Here is a 17,489-nt window from a genome sequence, read left to right as displayed (position 1 = left end):
AACTGTGGGTTTGCACGTCAGCAGTAAGGGTTGTTAGTATCGATACAGCAGATAAAGAAGCCAGATGTAGAGGTCTTGGCTTGGTACACGTGGTTTGCGGTTGTTGGACGTACTGCCAAATTCTCTAAAATAACATTTGAGGCGGCTTATTGTAGAGAAATTAACATAAAATTATCTGGCAACAGCTCTGTGGACATTCATACAGTCAGCATGCCAATTGCACATTCCCTCAAAACTCGAGACATCTGTAGCATTGTTTTGTGTGACAAAACTGCACATTTTGGTGACCTTTTATTGTCCCCAGCACAAGGTGCACCTGTGTAATAAACCTTTAATTAACTAGGCAAGTCAGTTAAGAACAAATTCTTATTTACAATGCCGGCCATTAATTCTGCTCTGTATCAGAGAAGAGACGTGAGAGACTGATCAACAACCACAGCAAGTGTATGGTTGGAGTCATTGTCGCTAAAGGTGGCACAATTACTTTTTCACATAGGGSTAATGACAATGCTGTTTAATCAACTTCTTGATATGCCACACCTGTCAGGTGGATGAATTATCTTGGCAAAKGAGAAATTGTCACTAACATTGATGTAAACAAATTTGTGCACAACGTTTGAAAGAAATAAGCTTTTTGTGCGTATGAAACATTTCTGGAATCTTTTATTTCAGYTCATGAAACATGGGACCAACACTTTACATGTTGTGTTTATATTTTTGTTCAGTATAGATCTGTACCAATGGGAAACTTCCCCCCAGAGCAGTCTGAACCATTGGTTATAATGTGGCTTTATCAGTCCCTACTGGGTCAATATAGGAAAGTACAAAAAGTTCAGAAGCAGCTGATCAATGTTTGTTGTTATGGTTACCCAGCTAACAATTCTAGGGAGAGCGAGAACATTTTTGTAATGTTATCCGTAATGTTCCCCTAACTTATGAGTGTCCAGTTTTCCATTAGTTGGGGGAACACTATGTTAGCAAAAAAACTTCTGAGAACCTTTTTAGCATGTTTTGGCGTTACAGTTAGGAGAGCATTCCCTTGTCAAACAGAACATATATTTTTAGGCTGTAGTTGAAATGGGCTACGTGGGAGGAAAATTAATTCTTAATTTTTTTATGTTGGGGTTGTATTTTACAATCCACATTACTTTAGACATTATACAAGATAATGAACAGAACCCATAGAAGAAAATAACAGCATGTCTGTGCATGTCGGTTTTAAACTATTTTAGTGATAATAATGTCATGGTGTGTCCTTAACAACAAGTAGAACAATGATGTCAACTGTAAGAAACAACTGGCAGGAACTTCAACAAGAAAACAATTACAAATTCTGATTCATTTTACTCTTAATTACAAGAATGAAAATTACATGATGTGAAAAGCTTCTTTATTTCATTTTTTACTATACATACGGTAAGAGATCAATGGAACACCGATGGCCATGCAACCATAGGCACCCATTCAGAAAAGCTGATACAAAAAAGTGGATATTTGTCAAATCCTTCATAATGTACAGTTGCTAGTGAAAGTCTACACACCCCTTTGGACGGTCTTCACATTTTGCTGCCTTAAGATTAAATCTAAAAAGGGATTACATTTTTTTTTTTTTTATATCGATCTACACAACCTACTCCATGTTTTCAAAGTTAAAGAAAAATTCTAGATTATTTTCCAAATTACAAAACAATACAAAAAAATGACGATGCATTGAGTAGGTCTTCGCACCCCAGAATTAATACTTGGTGGAAGCACCTTTTGGCAGCCATCACAGCTGTGAATAACTTTGAATAAGATTCTACCAACCTTGCACAACACTTAGGGCAACATATTAAATTGATGTAGTTCTGTCCTTGAGCTGTTCTTGTCTATTAATATTCTGTATTATGTCATGTTTCATGCTTTGTGTGGGCCCCAGGAAGAGTAGCTGCTGCTTTTGCAACAGCTAATGGGGATCCTAATAAAATATCCAAAATACATATATCCATTGTTTTTGTCAAAATTGCTCAAGCTCAGCAAATTTGGTTGGGAATCATTGATAGACAGCAATATTCAAATCTTGTCTCAGTTTTTTAAAGCAGATTTAACTGGACCAATCTGGAACACTCAACACCTTTTGGAAAGTCATCCTGGTGTCTTTGGCATTAGAATTTGTGTAATTGTCCCGCAGAAAAAACAAAACTCTATACCTGTGATGTATTGGGGTGGCAGCATCATGTTATGGGTATGCTTGTCACTGGCAGGGACTGGGGAGTTTGTCAGGAGCAAAATAAATATGAAGGGAGCAAAGCCAGGGAAAAAGATAAAAGAAAACCCGCCTCAGAAAACACACCATAATGGCTTTACATTAGGTGTTGAGTGCTCCTGAGTGGTCTAGTCTCAGTTCTGAATTAAATGTGCTTGAAAATCACACACAAGGTTTGAATATTGCTGTCCATTAATGATTCCCACCCAAATTTACTGAGCTTGAGAAATTTTGACAAAAACAATGGACATATGTTGCCCTAAGAGTTGTGCAAAGTTGGTAGAATCTTATTCCAAATGATTCACAGCTGTAATGGCTGCCAACAGTGTTTCCACCAAGTATCAACTCTGGGGTGTGAAGACATACGCAATCAAGACATCTTCATTTTTGTATTAATTAGAATATTGTCAATAACTTTTTCACTTTCAAAATGTAGAGTTGCGTAGATCTGTAAGAAACAAAGCTACTTACTCCCTTTTTATATTTAATTTTAAGGCAGCAAAATGTGAAGACTGTGCAAGAGGTGTGTGTTCTAACAGGCCTATAATGTGGTTACTAAATAGATTCTAGACCTATCCCCCATGGAGGGACGTGTGCGTGGCATTTTCATGGTTTGGACGAACCCTTACATAATCTATGCAATTATTGCATTACACTGATGCTGTCATAATACCCTGCAATGCTGACAATTTTGAAACAGTCAATTTCTCTGTCTCTCGTTCTTCTTTGAGCAGTTCCTTCCTTCCTTCCTTCCTTCCTTCCTTCCTTCCTTCCTTCCTTCCTTCCTTCCTTCCTTCCTTCCTTCCTTCCTTCCTTCCTTCCTTCCTTCAGTCCAAAAAGAAAATGTTGTTGAACTGTGTCGCACAGAGCCTTTTCACTTCTTCTGTTGGGATAAGCAAGCATAACCAAGGAAACGTGAGATGAGCTCCAAAAAATCCTTAATTCTTCCATCAATCTATCTATGTTGGACATACCGTTAACTTCAATCAAATTGACATTCTTCTGGTTCAAGATGACGTACAGCTCTCTCTGGTCCGACTTCTGGCCGACCACCCAGTAGTCTGTCATTGCCTTCACAATGATCTCTTCATCAACCCTGAGGCAACATACAAAAAGGACATGAACATAAGGACACTATAATATACTCTACTCACAGAGAGCTGTCAAAACTAAGCCTCAGAGAGCTAACCCTAATAGAGTTGTAGTTTTGTTGTGATACATTGTTGTAGTGCTTACCGGGCAGAGTCACAGTTGATGTCTCCCAGAATCTTCATGTCTGGGTGGACGGAGGTCAGAAACACGCTGGGAGTCTTCCTCATGTGGATGGTGCTCTTCTCTGCCAGGTTCATGTGGTTGAAGTAGGTGAACTTGAACTGAGGCTCCTTGTCCGGCCTGCAGCAACACAGAGGGAGAGGATGACGATAATTACAAGGATGAGAGGAGAGTCAAACGACCTCTTCACACTACTGAGTCRAGATGAGCAGAGCCAAGCAGAACTGTACTGTGCTAGCCAGCTTGCGCATTCAACAGAGTTGCTGGAACCATATTGGAAAGTCCAATATGAAAATAATATATCCTTGCCAGCACAATATGTAATGTTAAGGGTAGACGCAGCACCGCAGATATTGAGATGAGCATGATGCAAGACTTTGCAAGACTTTGTCACACAGAGTATCTGCGCAGGTTCACTTCACGTTGCTACACTTGGTAGCTACAGGACAACAAYGGTAGAGAAGGTTAGTCTCGTGCTTCAACGCTCTTAAATGTTGCGGAAATAGGCTGGAGGGACCCATCCTGACAAAYAAAGAAGTGGCTTGTGTTAAAACAACTCAAATAAAACTGTTTGGCTGCTGAACAATCTTCCAGTCCAAATTCAATTACATCCTAATGCTCCAGATAAGGGCAAGCTCCACTTCAGTGCATGCTGTGACAATAGAGTCTAGCTGTTGTATTTATAAGGGGTGTCGTGGTAATTTCCTGTATTACTAAATGATGAGAGAGCAAACCACACACAAGTCAGAGTTATATTATAAAGTCCATCTTTAATTATATGGCCTTCACCATAGCCCTTTGACTCTCAGATCAATTCAGTGTCTATAAATGAATTCTCTGAGAGTCCTTACAAAACAATTCTTAGTATCTTTTATAGCCAAGATACACCCCTCTCAACTTACATGACGAACCACAGATCTTAGGAACAGTTCACAAAGAACCTTTTACTTGAAAGAGGAGTATCCCATAGCTAGATAGCATTAGCTATAAATTATCGTTCAGTTTGGTCTCCTAAAACGAGATTCTAATCTCGTTCTTGGTACCACTTAGGACCAAAACATTACCTCATCCAATGGCATATATTAATTGTCAATTCTAGATACGCCCATCTCAAATACAGCCCCTCCTGGACAGGCTCAGAAAGGGGAGTGATTCTCTAGGTCATATACCAGGTCAAGATTCATACAACATTAGAGGGGTAATACAATGATTCCAGACACTGCCATACTCCTCCCCCCAATGGGAAAAGAAGGGAGTGACTAGCGTACAGACATAGTGGAGCCCTTCTCCCTTTCTGATATTCTGCATATTCTGAAAATAAATAAAACATCTTATTTATCTATGTTACCAAACTAATTCTGATTCAGCTACGACAGTCTCTTGTGACAGACGAAGTTGGCAAGSGCACATGTGAGATTTGGTTCCGGATGCTAAGTTTAATGAGGGGTCGGTCGACTGTATACCTCTTTCAATATTTCGGACCGTAATCTCCATCATTGCGTGTTGAAGCAACACAGGCTGAGGAATTGGAGTGGAGGTTAGCGGCTTTGCGGATTAAAGTGACAGTACTGACCCTGATATCCTGCGGTTGACGTTGTACTGTTCACMCATGTCTGAGGCCAGCAGGGTGAGCTGAGGACCCACCAGGCCATCCAGCTGCTCACAGAACTCCCTCGTCAGCTCCACCGACGCTGGGAGAGAATATGACCATACAGTTAGAATTAGTAGAATGGATTTAGGAACTTTAGGTTTTTTATTTTCAGTCCAGTTCAGTTCATAATATTTTGCCAATAATTTGCCATTGCTATATTCACAAGAACAGCAGACTAAGAAAATGTAATAAGCATCAGCCCAGATGTGTAGAAGGGGGGGTTGATCAAACTATATGAGAAGATACTCGCCACTGATCATAAAACAAACTGCTGCACTCATCGCCTGAAATAAAGCAGACAATGTGCCGTTTGAATATAATGGGTCTAGAGAAAGGAATACTATAATTTAGAACTTATCAAATATATTGGCTTTAGAAATAATTTAAGGAAGCCATTTGAGAGACCAGAGAACAAAGCTGTCTATTCCCAACAAGAGGTCAACTTGGGTCAAACCCTCCCTCTGTCCTTCAGTTATGAAATAATACCAAATTACCAAATTGTCTGCCAAACAAATAATGGGTTGCGAGTACTACCAATCCCGCTCTCATTAAAACATTAAAAAAAGCCTCTTTGGGTGATTTCCATAATTAATGCTACCGAGTTCCTACGAACTAGCGGGATTCAAGATCACAGTTCCCTTCTCCTTAGTTGCATCCCAAATAATCCCCCTTTTCCCTATATAGTGTCCTACTTTTGACCAGAGCCCTCCACTACTTTTGACTAGAGCCCTAAGGGACGCAGACATCTCCTCACCTTATAAACGATCAGATGCAGGTCCTCATAATTGTCCTCTGTGTTGACGAATATTCTGGGAAGCGGAATTTGGCCTCTGGGTCTTTGAGGTTAGCAGGTCCTTTGCATACTGTATGACTGTGGGGTTTGCATACTGTATGACTGTGTGGGTTTGCATACTGTATGACTGTGTGGGTTTGCATACTGTAATGACTGTGTGTGTTTTGCATACTGAATGACTGTGGGGTTTGCATACTGTATGACTGTGTGGGTTTGCCATACTGGTATGACTGTGGGTTTGCATACTGTATGACTGTGGGGTTTGCTACTGTATGCTGTGGGGTTTGCATATGTATGACTGTGGGGTTTGCATACTGTATGACTGTGTGTGTTTGCATACTGTATGACTGTGTGTGTTTGCATACTGTATGACTGTGGGGTTTGCATCACTGTATGACTGTGGGGTTTTGCATACTGTATGACTGTGTGGGTTTGCATACTGTATGACTGTGGGGTTTTGCATACTGTATGACTGTGGGGTTTGCATACTGTATGACTGTGGGGTTTGCATACTGTGTGTGTACGTACGTGCGTGCGACCCTTCCATCATTTACACTTTCACAGTTCTCCCCTGCCCTTGGGGCTTTTGCTGGATAATCTCCTTGTTAAATGATCCTCTCTCTCTGTGTATTCCAGGAGTCAGCCCGAGCTTGGCGTGTCCAATTCCCCTCGCAGTCACGAGTCACACCGGCGGCAGCACACTCTCAGGGGTCACCCCCCCCCCCCACCTCCTCCTCTAACAACGGCTCTATTTCAATGCTTTGAAAATGCATTTATATGAAGTGCTTGTATTGTCTTCCTTGTGCCTCTACTTAGATCTACATAAAATGTTGTCTGTGTGTGTTTGACTACTTTCTGCCAAACTACTTGCCCTAAAGGGATAACCTCTTAGTTCTTCCTATTCTTTCAGATCATTTATTCTCTTCCCTTCTATGAGGTAATCGCTGATCTGACCACAGGATAGGTGAAAGCCATGTTGTGGAACCCATTCTTTCATCTATACAACTGTGTTGAATCAGTATAGTGGAACCCCATTTTAATCTAATACACGCTGTGTTGAATCAGTATAGTGGAACCCATTCTTTCATCATTACAGCTGTGTTGAATCAGTGATTGGAAGGGACGCAGGAAGGGTGCACTTTTACAGTATTCATACAGAGCCCAGGGCTTTTCTCAGACACTGCTGTACTACAGGCCCACCTCTGGGATTTGGGCTAAACTGAGGAGCGCCTCTGCAAATGACACTATATATACAGAAGTATGTGGACACCCCGTCAAATTAGTGGATTCGGCTATTTCAGTCACAACCGTTGCTGACAGGTGTATAAAATCGAGCACACAGCCATGCAATCTCCATATGTAACGTCCTTCGTCGGGCGAAAGAGAGGAGGACCAAGATGCAGCGTGGTGAGTATTCATTTTAATAGAATACTTGAAAAAACAAAAACCAACAAACAAACAAACGACGACGACGAAACAGTCCCGTAACGTGAACACAGAAACACAGTAACAGGAACAATCACCCACAACCCACAATACAAAACAGGCTACCTAAATATGGTTCCCAATCAGAGACAACAACTAACACCTGCCTCTGATTGAGAACCATATCAGGCCAACACATAGAAATACACAAACTAGACATACAACATAGAATGCCCACTCAGATCACACCCTGACCAAACAAAACATAGAAACATACAAAGCAAACTATGGTCAGGGCGTGACACCATAGACAAACATTGGCAGTAGAATGGCCTTACTGAAGAGCTCAGTGACTTTCAACGTGGCACCGTCATAGGCTGCCACTTTTCCAACAAGTCAGCTCATCAAATTTCTGCCTTGCTAAAGCTRCCCCTAGTCAACTTTAAGTGATGTTACTTTGAAGTGGAAACGTCTAGGAGCAACAACGGCTCATCCACGAATTGGTAGGCCACACAAGCTCACAGAACAGGACCGCCGAGTGCTGAAGCGCGCAGTGCATAAAAATCATATGTCCTCAGTTGCAACACTCACTACCGAGTTCCAAACTGCCTCTGGGAGCAACGTCAGCACAACTGTTCGTTGGGAGCTTCATGAAATGGCTTTCCATGGCCGAGCAGCTGCACACAAGCCTTTGATCAACATGTGCAATGCCAAACGTCGGCTGGAGTGGTGTAAAACTCGCCGCCATTGGACTCTGGAGCAGTGGAACCGCGTTCTCTGTAGTGATGAATCACGCTTCACCATCAGGCAGTCCAACGGACGAATCTGGGTTTGGCGGATGCCAGGAGAACGCTACCTGCCCGAATGCATAGTGCCAACTGTAAAGTTTGGTGGAGGAGGACTAATGGTTTGGAGCTGTTTTTCATGGTTCGGGCTAGGGCTCTTGGTTCTAGTGAAGGGGAATGTTAACGCTACAGCATACAATGACATTCTAGACAATGATTCTGTACTACCAACTTTGTGGCAACATTTTGGGGAAGGCCCTTTCCTGTTTCAGTATGACAATGTGCACAAAGCGAGGTCCATACAGAAATGTTTTGTCGAGATTGGTGTGGAATAACTTGACTGGCCTGCACAGAGCCCTGACCTCAACCCCATCGAACACATGAACACCTTTGGGATGAATTGGAACACCGACTGCGAGCTAGGCCTAATCGTCCAACGTCAGTGCCGACCTCACTAATGCTCGTGGCTGAATGGAAGAAAGTCCCCACAGTAATGTTCCAACATCTAGTGGAAAGCCTTCCCAGAAGAGTGGAGGCTGTTATAGCAGCAAAGKGGGGGACCAACTCCATATTAATGCCCATGATTTTGGCATGAGATGTTCGACGAGCAGGTGTCCACATACTTTTGGTCGCGTAGTGTATCTCTTCCTCTCAAGCACAGAGGGCTCTAGGGTGGACTAGGCTAGACCGGGACTCTTAAACAGCTTAGCTCTCCTTCCCTCTCTTTGTTAAGTGTGATCCCAGAGTCAATCCCCCCCCATTTGTGTCTGTGTGTGGGATGGTAGAGAGCTGCAAATCTCATTATTGTTAGTGGGGTAAGACCACGCTGTGTTGTAACACTGATCAGTAATCCTCCATGTTGTCAAACAATCAGACTGGATATTACGCCTGCCTGGCCACCAACGCACTTTAATTACAACCTAATGCTACAACAATGACACTTTCCTAGCAAAACGATAAAAAAATACCCCACCCCCATTGTGCCATCATGTTTGATTGATTTCACTTGATAATCTAAAACAATATGGTTCTTCCTTCACTACGTTGACCTAACAATATAGTTCTTCTATCACTACGTTGACCTAACAATATAGGTCTTCTATCACTACGTTGACCTAACAATTATAGTTCTCCTATCACTACGTTGACCTAACAATATAGTTCTTCTCAATCACTACGTTGACCTAACAATATAGTTCTCATCACTACGTTGACCTAACAATATAGTTCTTCCTCACTACGTTGACCTAACAAATAGTTCTTCGCATCACTACGTTGACCTAACAAATATAGTTCTTCACTATCCACTACGTTGACCTAACAATATAGTTTCCATCACTACGTTGACCTAACAATATAGTTTTCCATCACTACGGACCTAACAATTAGTTCTCATCACTACGTTGACCTAACAATATATTTCTTCCATCACTACGTTGAACTAACAATTAGTTCTTCCATCACTACGTTGACCTAACAATATAGTTTTCCATCACTACGTTGACCTAACAATATAGTTACTTCCATCACTACGTTGACCTAACATATAGTTCTTCCATCACTACGTTGACCTAACAATATAGTTTTCCATCACTACGTGACCTAACAATATTACTAGAACAATATAGTTCTCCATCACTACGTTGACCAACAATATAGTTCTCCATCACTACGTGACCTAACAATATAGTTATTCCATCACTACGTTGACCTAACCATATAGTTCTTCATCACTACGTTGACCTAACAATATAGTTCTTCCATCACTACGTTGACCTAACAATATAGTTCTTCCAAAAATAATTCCATCCATCCCATCCCCTCTTCACTTCTGTAGTCAGATTAGCAGCAGATGTGACATGGCTAGAAGGTTCCACCCTGACATGATGATATGGTGTCTCTGTCCTTCTGCATGGGACTAGAGCCCTAGCAACGGAGGGGATGAGGGAACCTGGCCCAGCCTAGCCAGGAGACCTGGAGGGAGGGAGGCAGGGGACCAGAGAGGGTGTTTAATGACTCGCCTCCCGTAGTGAAGCAGATTCTTTGCCACCTCAGGTCTTAGGGGAGAGTCCCTACCAGCCAGCTGGAGAGAGAAAGGGAGGGAGGGGAAGAGAGGGAGAGTGGGTGGAGAAGAGAGATGGTGGAGAGAAAGAGAAAACCTGCTTTAATATAACTTAACAAATCATTATCAACATTGTCTGGAGCCTGTGGGGTAACAATGGGTGTTCAACTAATTGTGCCTGTTACAATACATTCTTCGGTCAAATATACTGTTTAGGTTTTCAACTGCCAAGTTTACACGTTCACTATTACTGTGAAACGTATTGTCCAGGAAGTTGTCTAAAAGGAGTTGAATTTGTTGTTGCCTAATTGTTTTTGGTAGGTTTCTACACTACTTTCCTTCCATCTATAACATTTCTTAATATTATGCAGTTCCTTTGGCTTTGATGCCTCATGGTTGAGTATTGCTCTTGTCACGTTCTGACCTTTATTTCCTTTGTTTTGTCTTTATTTAGTATGGTCAGGGCGTGAGTTGGGGTGGGCAGTCTATGTGTGATTTTCTATGTTGGGGTTTTGAGTTCGGCCTGGTATGGTTCTCAATCAGAGGCAGCTGTCAATCGTTGTCCCTGATTGAGAATCATACTTAGGTAGCCTGGGTTTCACGTTTGGTTGGTGGATGTTTGTTTCCGTGTGTGTGTTTGTTGCCACACGGTACTGTTTCGGTTTCGTTCATGTTCACATTTATTGTTTTGTATTTCATAGTGTTCAGTTTATGTTTTAAAATAAACGTTATGGACACTTACCACGCTGCGCATTGGTCCTCCGATCCTTCAAACTTCTCCTCCTCATCTGAGGAGGAGGACAGCCGTTACAGCTCTGTTCAAGTAGAATGTGATTTTGCTGTGATCTGATAGGGTGTCAGTGGTCTGACTGTAAATGATCTAAGAGACCCCCTCTCACACACACACCCCTCTGGTTCGGAGTTTCTGGGGAACAGTGACGTCGTCAGGTACTTGTACAGGATCCGCATGTCATCCTGCTCCAAACCACTCCTGCATGGGGATAACAAAAAAAGGGGACACAACTTAGTTAGCATCAAACATTTCCTGTTCCTGTTCGCAGTCTGTTCAGGAATATTGATAAACTAAGCCCATCATCTCCAGGCCCAATGCTATCAAAACTGCTCAAATTCTTTGATTAGCAATCAATCAAATCATTACGATAATTATATTAACGTTCACATAATCTCCTGATTAGATATCAGGTCAGACTGAGTTAAAAGTGAGAGACATGTCAGAATTACAGAGTTACTGTAATCAGATTAAGGTATGTATTTAAAGTCTCTGTGCCTCCCAGCCCCAACCCTAATGGGATGAGGAGCGTTGGAGGGATGCCCGGCACTGCTGCCAGGCTCCCCCACACCTTACAGTGGTAAAGGGCTGCCTGGAGGCACCAAGGGCTAGATCAGGGCTCTAGCACGCACACCAGGAGGGGAAGCCCAATAAGCTCTCTCCTCCCCTCCCTGGCTTTGGCATGGTGGGGAGGCCTGAAAAAGAGCCTACTAGATACAGAGCCTGGCCAGTTGAATGGTGGATCAGCCTGTGTCTCAAGATCATGGGAGAATACAATTCAGAGCTTATGTTTTTCCAACCAGTTCTGTTAGCTTTATTCCTACCCATGCATTTGCAAATTGTAGGCTAAATTTGGTTTCTACATGTGGGCAGGTGTTTAAGACCAAAGTACAGCAGACCACCCCCACACATCCTACACACGATCTGGTTCCCCCAACTGTACCATATGAGCTGGTTGTTGTAGAGGAAAGCTGAGCATTTGATCAGGCTGAGGCTCTCCTCCACTCTGTTGACAAATGACTATATCTTCAGGTAGGTCATCTCTACCAGGGGGAAAAAGGCGATTCCCCCCGAAGACGTCCAGCAGGTCACGGGACTGCAGGTGCAGCGTCTGCAGGTACTGGAGGAGACCAGGGATAGAGGACAGTTATACACGCAGTCTGAGTGGACAATGGAAGGTGAATAGAAAKACATGTATCCGTTTGGTTAATAGCCATTTAATAGCCTTCAGGGAAACTTGGGGAAGGTGAGGTGTTAGCATAGAAAGCAACGTTATACACACATCCCATTGTGCTCAGATTTCAGATCTGAGAAACCTCATTGAGAAACACAAAAGGCCTGCAAACGGTATGCTGGACAATACAATGATCCCATTTCCAGCTTCAATAGCAACAATTTTTCTGTCCAAGGTGGATCTCTGTTAGGTCAAAGCTGGAGATATTAGTTTACCCGCATAGTGCATACATTGCTGTTCCCAAAGACAAGAGGACGCTATCTCGAATTGCTAGAACAGTGACATTCAACCTGGGATACAATACGGACACCACATGCCTTCTGTGTCTTTAGGTTACATAATGGAAGGGGAAGCCCTTCATACAATTAGGGAGAGCTGGGGGTTTCCTCTGATTGACTAGGTATGAATAATGAAGACAGGTCATGAAGTAAATGGGCTGGGCCTGTAGTATGGTGGAAGCTTTGACCAGCTCTCCTTGAGGAAGGCACTATTTCCGAGCAGGGATAATTAGTGGGGGAGGCCATATTTGAMGACTGTCATCTGATCCTGCATTTAGTCACTGGAAACTCAATACAAGATCAACCCTTCTGGTGACTGCTAGTAGCACCCTGTCTGTCAAGCAGGCAGCCTGGCCTGGCCACCACCATCAGACTGTTAGCAAAGTGGATAGTATTTACGCATTGTAGCTTACAACACCGGATGCTAATGTTTTCACAGTAAAAACAGGGCAGCGTAGGCTGGGTTTAGATGTAGGTAGATGGGTTTAGATGGTACGAGGTAGACTGCAAACAGGATGTCATTGTTTTCAATTCCAGCACAACAGTAAATGCGATGAATGCCGTCAGTCGCCATGGTAGACGGGAATCGCCACCAGAGTTAAAATATTTCGACTTTTGCCGTAACGTTGTTTTCTACCGGATGTTGATTTGCACTATTTGTTTACTGAAATCACCACAGCAACGCATTCCGTCGTGCTGGCTTGGTTTTTGCCGTCACCCTCTTTCTTGCTTTCTTGTCCCGCTATGTTAACTGGTATAACGGTTTTACGTCCCTTGTCTAAACGCAGCATAAAAGATAGGCCTTACTAAGTATGAGTCAATGTGTGTCAAATATATGTTATAATTACAAAGATAATAAAGAATCCAGCATTGAAATAGCAGTGCCCTACTCCTAGCAAAACAATTGAGAAAACACATGCTTGGCCGATTTCAGTTAAACCATGCAATCAAGCTACAATTCTCAAAGTATATAGTCACACGTGTAAAACAAATGTTCTGCATCCAATAAGACATGACAAATCACCTCCACCTAGTGCCCCCCATCATTATGCATATACAGTTACCAGTCAAACGTTTGGACACACCTACTCCAAGGGTTTTTCTGTATTTTTTACTATTTTCTACATTGTACAATAATAGTGAAGACATCAACACTATGAAATAACACATATGGAATCATGTWGTAACCAAAAAAGTGTTACAAAATCAAAATATATTTTATATTTGAGATTCTTCAAAGTAGCCACCCTTTGCCTTGATGAAAGCTTTGCACACTTTTCTACAATGTAGAACCGTTGACTGGTACTGTAGATGCAGAGAAGCATTTACTATGTTGTGTTTGTTGTTTACCCTGTAGAAGAACGTTTCGAGCTTCTGCATGAGCAGCTCCACCCCACCTGCTTCCATTGCTCTGCCAAATATGCCATTGAAGAGCTGGAGAAAAGAGCAGTTTAAAGAACCATCAGCTAACCACATCCTTACTAGATGTAAGGATCTTTACTAAAGAATGTGAGCCAGTATGACTTGAGTTCCAACCAGGTGCTCACCTTGTACATACTGTAGCATTCCCGTAATACTGCACCATAAACTGTGTCCTACAGGGAAAAAAGAGAATAAACATCTGAATAAGTAATAAAAGTTCTGCATAGAAGAGTTGAATTTGCTCATAAATGGACAAAGATCAATAAACATGAATAAAAGACACAACAAAATAAGACCTAGAAGTATTTCCTCCTCCTGATATTCCATCGACAGAAGTTTCCCATCTTTATTGGCTTTTTCTCCCATTGGGTTCCGTACCACCTGGCCGGGTAGAGGAGTGGTATTATTAATTAAAAAGTATCCTAGGAGACCTAATGACTTAGGTCTAATGACTAAAGCACTGAGTGTACAAAACATTAGGAACMCCTGCTCTTTCCATGACATACTGTAGACTGACCATATGAAAGCTATGATCCCTTATTGATGTCACTTGTTAAATCCCCTTCAATCAGTGTAGATGAATGGGAGGAGACAGGTTAAAGAAAGATTTTTAAGCCTTGAGACATGGATTGTGTATGTGTGCCATTCAGAGGGTGAATGGGCAAAACAAAATATTTAAGTTCCTTTGAACGGGGTATGGTAATAGGTGCCAGGCGCACCGGTTTGATTGTGTCAAGAACTGCAATTATGCTGGGTTTGTCATGCTCAACAGTTTCCCGTGTCTAGCAAGAATGGTCCACCACCCAAAGGACATCCAGGCAACTTGACAACTGTGGGAAGCATTGGAGTCAACATGTGCCAGCATCCCTGTGGAAYGCTTTCGACACCTTGTAKAGTTCATGCCCTGACGAATTGAGGTTGTTCTGAGGACAAAAGGGGGGTGCAATTCAATATTAGGAAGACGTTCTTAATGTTTTCTACACTCAGTTTATAATATGTGTAAAGGAGCTGGAACACCAGCTTACCATGACGATCCAGAAACTGTCCTCCACTTCAAAGAATAACTGCCTGTTCTTCTGTGTGTGGAGGGATTTAGCAGGTTTTGTTTGACAGAAGGTTCTGGAATATAGCAATGATGGTGGTCAGGACAGGAAGACAATACACACAACTAACATAGATGTGAGATGTTGTATTTCCAGATGATTGATTTGTTTGTAGTTCTTGTGTACCTGGTAAACTGTACAATGGCCAACATTACGGATCTTCTCGACCTCACTGGGATGGTAGAATAAAATCTTCTCCTCCTATAATGCATACAAGGAGACAGTTTCCTTGAGGCACAGTATTTAAATGGAGACAACAAAGTTGGCAGATATTCACATTGTATAATTTATAGCAGCTAACTTTGGTTGAAGTTCATAGTGAGAACATGTGAAACACACACAGGAGATCAAAACCACCAAGTGGAGCTCACCTCTCCCTCCCRTGGCCCAAATGAAGAATTATAGATGAAAAAAACGGAGTAGAGATTTACATTTACATTTAAGTCATTTAGCAGACGCTCTTATCCAGAGCGACTTACAAATTGGTGCATTCACCTTATGATATCCAGTGGAACAACCACTTTACAATAGTGCATCTAACTCTTTTAAGGGGGGGGGGGGTTAGAAGGATTACTTTATCCTATCCTAGGTATTCCTTAAAGAGGTGGGGTTTCAGGTGTCTCCGGCAAGGTGGCTTGATTGATTGTACACTGAGATGAAGTGTACCGTTTCTCTTGCATTTCTCAAAGTCATTCTTGACTGCAACAGAGGAAGATGACTGATCAACTGTCGTGTGACTGAACAGACTGAAAGAATATATCACTGTTATCACAATGAGACCCTGGTTTTACTCTGTCATCAGCATTAGTTTGGTTTGTGTCTTGACTTCCTCTGTTCCAGAGTGAATGAGCCTTGTGGCTGCAGACAAAAATAATATCAGCTTTAATCTTACACATCATTTCAGATTCAGAGAATCATTGAGTGTGTCAGTTAATTTGGTCAGTATTACTTAGAACAGTAAATGCATCAAAAAACTCAATCTCAATCTCTTGACCCAGGGCTGAAAGATAGCTATGCATTTTCCAATCTGCACACCTTGCACTGGGTTAGAGAAATCTCAAATCAAGTGGCTCTGAGGGGTGGCCAGTCCACTTCTGGCTGTGCCGGGTTGAGATTATAACAGAAAAGTTTAACGACTGTTAGTTTTTCAGCAGTTCAATACTTCTCGGTGTAACAGTTGGGATAATGGGCAATTCGGGGACAACGCATTTCTCATCCCTGGATTGAGGTACATTTACTGAGCCACTATCTCACGGCGGTTCCATGGTGTCTTAATGTAACAGGAAACTGTCCACCCCAGTGCAGCTGTAAGCAAGCGTAGGGTCGGAAACAATTCTGCGCTAGTGAGTAACGGGAGTATTTTAGTCCGTCCCTCGCGGCGAACCAGGGACCTCTGCACACATCAACAACAGTCACCCCACGAAGCATCGTTACCCATCGCTCCACAAAAGCGCGGCCTTGCAGAGCAAGGGAACCACTACTTCAAGGTCTCAGAGCAAGTGACGTCACCGATTGAAAGGCTATTGACGCGCACCACCGCTAACTAGATAGCCATTTCACATCCGTTCACATCACCCCCTTTCGACCTCCTCCTTTTTCGCAGCAACCAGTGATCCGGGGTCAACAGCATCATGTAACAGATATAACTTTAGTCCGTTCCCTCGCCCGGGCGCAAACCAGGACCCTCTCCACACATCAACAACAGTCACCACGAAGCATCGTTACCCATCGCTCACAAAAGCTGCCCCTTGCAGAGCAAGGGAACCACTACTTCAGAGTCTCAGAGCAAGTGACGTCACCGATTGAAAGGCTATTAGCGCGCACCACCGCTAACTAATAGCATTTCACATCCGTTACACTCACCCCCTTCGACCTCCTCCTTTTCCGCAGCAACCAGTGATCGGTCACGGCACCAATGTAACAGTATTAACTTTAGTCTGTCCCCTCGCCCCGACCTGGGCGCGAACCAGGACCCTCTGCAACTCAATAACAGTCACCCACGAAGCATCGTTACCCATCGCTCCACAAAAGCCACGGCCCTTGCAGAGCAGGGAACGCACTTATACTTCAAGGTCTCAGAGCAAGTGACTCACCGATTGAAAGGCTATTAGCGCGCACCACCGCTAACTAGATAGCCATTTCACATCCGTTACATAGGGTTAGCGAAAATGCTCTCCTAACCTGCTACAAAAAGTAACTTGTATTTAGGTGCCGTGTTTTTAGGGAGTCCCTAGCTCTCAACCTCTAGGCGACATTCTGCCTTCTCCCTACAGTTCTCAGCCATTAGTGTCACCCACGACTGGCTCATGTGAACTACAATCCAGACGTTGCATTTTAATGTTTATAAATGTCAATCATCGCTTGTGGTACGGCTTTCAAAACATATGGCCCTTATCTATCATTAACAAGAAAGAATCCTTCCAATAAAA

The 17,489-nt window shown here is 42.7% G+C and overlaps 1 pseudogene; it reads right to left on the bottom strand.

Moving 5' to 3' along the window:
* Positions 1–3,072: 3,072 nt before the first annotated feature.
* LOC111977991 (vacuolar fusion protein CCZ1 homolog) lies at positions 3,073–15,740 on the bottom strand (annotated as a pseudogene).
* Between the last annotated feature and the right edge of the window lie 1,749 nt (positions 15,741–17,489).

This window comes from Salvelinus sp. IW2-2015, linkage group LG18 (genome assembly GCF_002910315.2).
Source record: "Salvelinus sp. IW2-2015 linkage group LG18, ASM291031v2, whole genome shotgun sequence".
Classification (NCBI taxonomy): Eukaryota; Metazoa; Chordata; class Actinopteri; order Salmoniformes; family Salmonidae; genus Salvelinus; species Salvelinus sp. IW2-2015.
The sequence above is the reverse complement of the archived record's forward strand: the minus strand, read 5'-3'. Positions and strand labels throughout refer to the sequence as shown.